This window comes from Octopus sinensis, unplaced genomic scaffold (assembly GCF_006345805.1).
Source record: "Octopus sinensis unplaced genomic scaffold, ASM634580v1 Contig10264, whole genome shotgun sequence".
Classification (NCBI taxonomy): Eukaryota; Metazoa; Mollusca; class Cephalopoda; order Octopoda; family Octopodidae; genus Octopus; species Octopus sinensis.
Window position 1 is genome coordinate 19,478 of NW_021832060.1, and position 8,023 is coordinate 27,500.

General features: G+C 45.8%; 1 long non-coding RNA gene across 1 annotated transcript in view; it reads right to left on the bottom strand.

Annotated features, from left to right (window-relative positions):
- Nucleotides 1-6,967: 6,967 nt before the first annotated feature.
- Nucleotides 6,968-8,023, bottom strand: part of LOC118761190 — an 8,109-nt gene continuing 7,053 nt past the window's right edge. Inside the window, exon 3 of the long non-coding RNA XR_004997204.1 lies at nt 6,968-6,990. This is a non-coding gene — a long non-coding RNA (uncharacterized LOC118761190). The remainder of the gene's footprint in view (nt 6,991-8,023) is intronic.

The window sequence follows — 8,023 nt, forward strand, 5'->3', positions numbered from 1 at the left end:
GAGATGAGGGAGTGGAAGTCAGGACAAGGAAGTGAGGTTTTGGGCAGTGGGAGTCGGTCGTCAGAGAATCTTGGGAGCGAGCGATGGGATGCAGGAGTTTGGCAGGCTGGATTTAGCGGTACGGAGAGATGGAGGTGCAATAATGGGACGCTGGCGATTCAATTAGGAATTCAGGTATTTAATTGTATTGATACGTGTTACGATGTAAAAGAAAAGAAAGAGAAAAGAAGAGAGAAAAAGAAGGACTCTGATGTAGACGATAATGAACTTTGAACGACTAATACATACTAATACATACACCAACCCTATACATACACACGTCCAGACCTCTCATACGCACTTATACTCTCTCATACACACACACACACACACTTATACATACTAATACGTACTAATACATACTAATACATACTAATACATACACCAACCCCATAGATACGCACGTCCAGACCTCTCATACGCACTAATACTCTCTCATACACACACACACACACACACCCTTATACATACTAATACATACTAATACATACACCAACCCTATACATACACACGTCCAGACCCCCCCTACGCACTAATAGCTGGGCATTCAACCTATTATCAACCCTATTATCTCCCCTTATTTCGCTCTCGCGTCTCATGTTTGATCTTTGACCTCTGGCCGAAATCAGATCGCCATGTTCATTCGTTAGTTACTGCACGCATTTTTTTTCTCTCCTTCTTTCTGTGTTTTTTTTCTCTCTGTGTATCTTTCTGTTGAAGAGCGTAGGCTCGAAACGTTAAAGACTTGTTTTATTTATATTCCTGAGCGCCATACTAATACAATTGTTTGTTTGTTTTCCACCTGCCTTCGTCTTTGTCTATATCATAAAGCTTCCCGTTATATATATATATATATCTATAGATAATATATATATATATATATATATATATATATATATATATATGAAGCTTTGTCAGTGAACAGGTCACCGTCTCAAAGCGACGAAAATATTTGGACATCTAACGGTTTTTGTGTGTTTCTTAAATGGCTTATAAACACCTTCCATGCTGAATTGAATTGTTTCGTTCCAGCACACGATATCAGATCAGGTCACTTGCTATGCAAGTACATCTCCGTAATATATATATTGTATATATATATATATATATATATATACATATACATATACATATATATATATATATATGAAGCTTTGTCAGTGAACAGGTCACCGTCTCAAAGCGACGAAAATATTTGGACATCTAACGGTTTTTGTGTGTTTCTTAAATGGCTTATAAACACCTTCCATGCTGAAATTGTTTTCGTTCCAGCACACGATATCAGATCAGGTCACTTGCTATGCAAGTACATCTCCGTAATATATATATATGTATATATATATATATATATAATATTATATATAATATATATATATATATATATATATATATATATACATATTAAGCTTTGTCAGTGAACAGGTCGCGGTCGGAAAGCGACGAAAATATTTTAACAAATTCAATTTAAATGTTGAAGTGAATCTAACGGTTTTTGTGTGTTTCTTAAATCGCTTATAAACACCTTCCACGCTGCAATTATTTTCGTTCCAGCACACGATCTCAGATCAGGTCACTTGCTATGCAAGTACATCTCCGTAATGTACTTAATTGCTACACAGAAATAAGTAAAAAAAAAAAAACAAGAAAAAACATTTTCTAGTAAAAAAATTGTTTTATTGAATTAGAAAAAAATTCATTTTAATTAACAAAAAACAAATCAGTAAATCCGGGAATCTTGTTAGTGTTTGTTGTATTGGTTGCAGTACTGGTACTATCAGTGGTATTGTCTTGGGTAGTTGTTCCTAGGGATTCTCATGTTGCTGTAACTAGTAGTAGTAATTAGTTAGATAATTAGTTAGTTAGTTAGTTAGTTCTTTTTTGGCTCAAAAAGCAAAAGCAAGGCCATGTAGGGGGGACATGGAGTTATGTACAGGGTGGTGTTCATGTAAAGAGTTCAGGCCATTTCTGGTCAAGGGAGACTTTGAACCGAGCGGTCGTCGTCAGCATCTTCACCATCTCGTCCGGAAGCTTGTTCCACGGATCCGCAACCCGGACGGAGAAAGACTCTCCTTCGACTGAGATGAGATCGTCGCAGATAGAGCTTTTCGGAGTGACCCCGCAACCTACGCTCTGGAGCAGGAGTGAAGAACAGCTCTTTCGAGAGGTTACACTTTCCGCTTATGATGTTGTGAGCAAGAATGAGATCACAACGGCGTCGTCTAGGGGGTATGGAGAAAATCAGGTGTAGTGTTGGCGAATCTCAGGAAGCATGGAAGTTTTGAAGGATGCAGTGCTCCGACAACTAACAACTGATACCGGCAGTTTGTTCCATGCTTCAGCGTGTGTATGGAGGGGAGAAGATCAGGTGTGGTGTGGGCTAATCTCAGGAAGCATGGAAGTTTTGAAGGATGCAGTGCTCCGACAACTAACAACTGATGCCGGCAGTTTGTTCCATGCTTGTGTGTGTATGGATGGGAGAAAATCAGGTGTAGTGTTGGCGAATCTCAGGAAGCATGGAAGTTTTGAAGGATGCAGTGCTCCGATAACTAACAACTGATGCCGGCAGTTTGTTCCATGCTTCGTGTTGTATGGAAGGGCAAAATCAGGTGTAGTGTTGGCGAATCTCAGGAAGCATGGAAGTTTTGAAGGATGCAGTGCTCCGATAACTAACAACTGATGCCGGCAGTTTGTTCCATGCTTCAGCGTGTGTATGGAAGGGACAAAATCAGGTGTGTAGTGTGGCGAATCTCAGGAAGCATGGAAGTTTTGAAGGATGCAGTGCTCCGATAACTAACAACTGATGCCGGCAGTTTGTTCCATGCTTCAGCAACTCTCAGCGTGAAAAAATGTTTCCTGAAGTCATGGGAGCTGTGCTGTTTTCTGACTTTCTAAATATGACCACGGGTGTTAGATGGGTGTGGTTTGAAAAGGTGCTCAGAGTTATTGTTTGTAAGATGGTTAATAATTTTATGGGTGTCTGCCAAGTCAGCTGCCAGACGTCGGAGTTTCAATGTATCCATGCCCAGGGAAGTAAGGCGTTCAGAATATGGCAAATTCCTGATGGAGGTTATTCTTTTGGTTGCACATCGCTGAACGGCTTCCAGACGATTGATATCCTGGGCAAGAAAGGGGTTCCAGACCGGTGATGCAAATCCAGGTGAGATCTTACCATAGCTATATAAAGCCGCAGATAGATAGTCGGAGAGCGGCTCACAAAGGACTTGGTGAGTGATGCCAAGACACCCTCAGCTTCTTGGCAATTTTAGCAATGTGTTTTGTCCAACACGAATCTCTGTCGACAATAATACCCAGGTCACGTTCACAAGAAGACTTTTTGAGATTAGTGTTGTGGAGGGAGTAATTGGACGCTGAGTAGTAAAAAATATATATAAAAGAAGGAAGGAAAATCAATGTTTTTTCGTCCTCTCTTCCGTTGTCACTTTCCGTGATGAATATTTTAATTATTATTGTTGAAGCTGTTGTCATCGTCTTAATTCTTGTTCTTGCATTTGTTGTTGTTGTTATAGCAATTGCTGCTGATTTTTTTGTGCGCCCTTTCCAAGCCTAGCCTAACCCTAACCCTCATGGGCCCGGTTTCCCGGTTTCTGTGGCGTATGTGTTCCCCCACCCTCTGCGTTACCCAAGAAACAGGAAGAAAGTATGAGAGAAAGTTGGGGCGAAAAAATAGAACAGGGGGTCGCCACCGACCCCTGCCGGAGCCTCGTGGAGCTTTTAGGTGTTTTCGCTCAATAAACACACACAACGCCCGGTCTGGGAATCGAAACCGCGATCCTCCGACCACGAGTCCGCTGCCCTAACCACTGGGCCATTGGCCTCCACAAAATATTTTCGCCCTTTTCAAGCCTAGCCGGGCTCGTGGGCCCGGTTTCCCGGTTTCTGTGGCGTATGTGTTCCCCCTCCCCTCAGCGTTACCCAAGAAAAGAAAGAGAGAGTGAGAAAAAGTTGGGCAAATGAGTACAACAGGGGTCGCCACCGACCCCTGCCGGGGAGTCTCGTAGAGCTTTTAGGCGTTTCGCTCAATTGAAGCACTCCGTCGGTTACGACGACGAGGGTTCCGTTGATCCGAATCAACGGAACAGCCTGCTCGTGAAATTGACATTGTAATGGCTGAGCACTCCACAGACACGTGCACCCTTAACGGAGTTCTCGGGGATATTCAGCGTGACACAGAGGGGACAAGGCCGGCCCTTTGAAATACAGGTTAACAGAAACAGGAAGTAAGAGTGAGAGAAAGTTGTGGTGAAAGAGTACAACAGGGGTCCCCACAATCCCTGCAGGAGCACTCCGTCGGTTACGACGATGAGAGTTCCGGTTGATCCGAATCAACGGAACAGCCTGCACGTGAATTAACGTGTAAGTGGCTGAGCACTCCACAGACACGTGCACCCTTAACGGAGTTCTCGGGGATATTCAGCGTGACACAGAGGGTGACAGGCCGGCCCTTTGAAATACAGGTACAACAGAAACAGGAAGTAAGAGAGAGTGAGAGAAAGTTGTGGTGAATTGAAAGAGTAAAAGGGTCCCACAATCCCCTGCAGGAGCACTCCGTCGGTTACGACGAGAGAGTTCCGGTTGATCCGAATCAACGGAACAGCCTGCACGTGAAAAACGTGTAAGTGGCTGAGCACTCCACAGACACGTGCACCCTAACGGAGTTCTCGGGGATATTAGCGTGACACAGAGAGTGACAAGGACGGCCCTTGAAATACAGGTACACAGAAACAGGAGAAAGAGTGAGAGAAAGTTGTGGTGTGTGTGTGAAAGAGTACAACAGGGGTTCCCACAATCCCCTGCAGGAGCACTCCGTCGGTTACGACGATGAGAGTTCCGGTTGATCCGAATCAACGGAACAGCCTGCACTGAAATTAACGTGTAAGTGGCTGAGCACTCACAGACACGTGCACCCTTAACGGAGTTCTCGGGGATATTCAGCGTGACACAGAGAGTGACCAGGCCGGCCCTTTGAAATACAGGTACAAACAGAAACAGGAAGAAAGATGAGAGAAAGTTTGGTGAAAGAGTACAAACAGGGGTCGCCCCGACCCCCGCCGGAGCCTCGTGGAGCTTTTTTTGGTTTTCGCTCAATAACAATCACAACGCCCCGGTACAAACAGGTACAACAAAACAGGAAGAAAGAAAGAGTGAGAGAAAGTTGTGGTGAAAGAGTACAACAGGGATCACCACAATCCCCTGCCGGAGCCTTCGCGGAGCTTTTAGGTGTTTTCGCTCAATAAAAACACGCAACGCCCGCCGGTGTGGGAATCGAAACGCGATCACTCCGACCACGACAAGTTTCCGCTGCCCTAACCATGGGCCATTGCGCCTAACCACATGGGTGTATATATATATAGGCTGGCTCTTGAAATACAGGTACAACAGAAACAGGAAGTAAGAGCGAGAGAAAGTTGTGGTGAAAGAGTACAACAGGGGTCGCCACCGACCCATGCCGGAGCTCGTGGAGCTTTTAGGCGTTTTCGCTCAATAAAACACACGCAACGCCGGTCTGGGAATCGAAACCGCGATCTACGACCACGAATCCGCTGCCCTAACCACTGGGCCACTGCGCCTCCCACAAAAATAAATTCGCCCATTTCAAGCCTAGCCGGGCTCATGGACCGGGTTTCCCAGTTTCTGTGGCGTATGTGACCCCCACCCCAGCAGGACGGGACGTTACCCAAGAAACAGAAAGAGAGAGTGAGAGAAAGTTGTGGCAAATGAGTACAACAGGGGTCGCCACCACCCCCTGCCGGAGCCTCGTGGAACTTTTAGGCGTTTTCGCTCAATAAACACACACAACGCCCGGTCTGGGAATCGAAACCGCGATCCTCCGACCACAAATCCGCTGCCCTAACCACTGGGCCATTGCGCCTCCCCAAAATGAATTCGCCCATTTCAAACCTAGCCGGGCTCGTGGGCCCGGTTTCCCGGTTTCTGTGGCGTATGTGACCCCCACCCCAGCAGGACGGGACGGCCAAGAAACAGAAAGAGAGAGTGGAGAAGTTGTGGAAAATGAGTACAACAGGGGTCGCCACAACCCCCTGCCGGCGCCTCGTGGAGCTTTTAGGCGTTTTCGCTCAATAAACAAACACAACGGCCCGGTCTGGGAATCGAAACCGCGATCCTCGACCACGAATCCGCTGCCCTAAACCATTGGGCCATTGCGCTCAAAATTGTGGATATATATATAGGCTGGCTCTTTTTGCAATACAGGTACAACCGAAACAGGAAAGTAAGAGCGAGAGAAAGTGGTGGTGTGAAAGAGTACAACAGGGGTCGCCACCGACCCCTGCCGGAGCCTCGTGGAGCTTTTAGGCGTTTTCGCTCAATAAACACACACAACGCCCGGTCTGGGAATCGAAACCGCGATCCTCCGACCACGAATCCGCTTGCCCTAACCCACTGGGCCATTGCGCTCACAAAATAAATTCGCCCATTTCAGCCTAGCCGGGCTCATGGCCGGGGTTTCCCTGGTTTATGTGGCGTATGTGACCCCCACCCAGCAGGACGGGACGTTACCCAAGAAACAGAAAGTGAGAGTGAGAGAAAAGTTGTGGCAAATGAGTACAACAGGGGTCGCCACCACCCCCTGCCGGAGCCTCGTGGAGTTTAGGCGTTTTCGCTCAATAAACACACACAACGCCGGTCTGGGAATCGAAACCGCGATCCTCGACAACGAGTCCGCTGCCCTAAACCACCATTGCGCATCCACTGCAGTTTTTTTTTTTTAGTGTTCTGCTATTGCGAGGTCGTCGAGAATTTCAAATAGCTTTGTTGTTGTTGTTGTTGTTGTAGGTGTGTTTCAATGAAAATTCAATAAAAGTAGATGTGGAAGGAACATTGGTGGAGCTTAAAAGACTTCGTCCTGTTTCGGGTGCACAGTAAAGGCTCCGCGGCCCCGGAAGTACTTGGACCCTTATCGAGAGCAGTCGACTGCAAAAAACAACAAAAAAAAAAAACGAAAATAAAAAAATAAATAAAAAGCAATAAAAAACGTAAAACTGTTTCAATTCCATTTTTTTAATGAAAAAAAAAATCATTTCAGTCATTTCACTGCGGCCATGCTGGAGCACACCGCCTTTAGTCGAGCAAATCGACCCCGGGACTTATTCTTTGTAAGCCCAGTACTTATTCTATTCTATCGGTCTCTCTTTGCCGAACCGCTAAGTAACGCTAGGGGGGGACAAACACAGACACACAAACACAGACACACACACTTATATATATATATACATATATACGACAGGCTTCTTTCAGTTTCCGTCTACCAAATCCACTCACAAGGCTTTATATATATATATATATACTCTTTTACTCTTTTACTTGTTTCAGTCATTTGACTGCGGCCATGCTGGAGCACCGCCTTTTTAGTCGAGCAAATCGACCCCGGGACTTATTCTTTGTTAGCCCAGTACTTATTCTATCGGTCTCTTTTGCCGAACCGCTAAGTGACAGGGACGTAAACACACCAGCATCGACCCTGGGACTTATTCTTTGTAAGCCCAGTACTTATTCTATCGGTCTCTTTTGCCGAACCGCTAAGTGACGGGGACGTAAACACACCAGCATCGACCCTGGGACTTATTCTTTGTAAGCCCAGTACTTATTCTATCGGTCTCTTTTGCCGAACCGCTAGGTGACGGGGACGTAAACACACCAGCATCGACCCTGGGACTTATTCTTTGTAAGTCCAGTACTTATTCTATCGGTCTCTTTTGCCGAACCGCTAGGTGACGGGGACGTAAACACACCAGCATCGACCCTGGGACTTATTCTTTGTTAGCCCAGTACATATTCTATCGGTCTCTTTTGCCGAACCGCTAAGTGACGGGGACATAAACACACCAGCATCGACCCTGGGACTTATTCTTTGTAAGCCCAATACTTATTCTATCGGTCTCTTTTGCCGAACCGCTAGGTGACGGGGACGTAAACACACCAGCATCGACCCCGGGACTTATTCTTT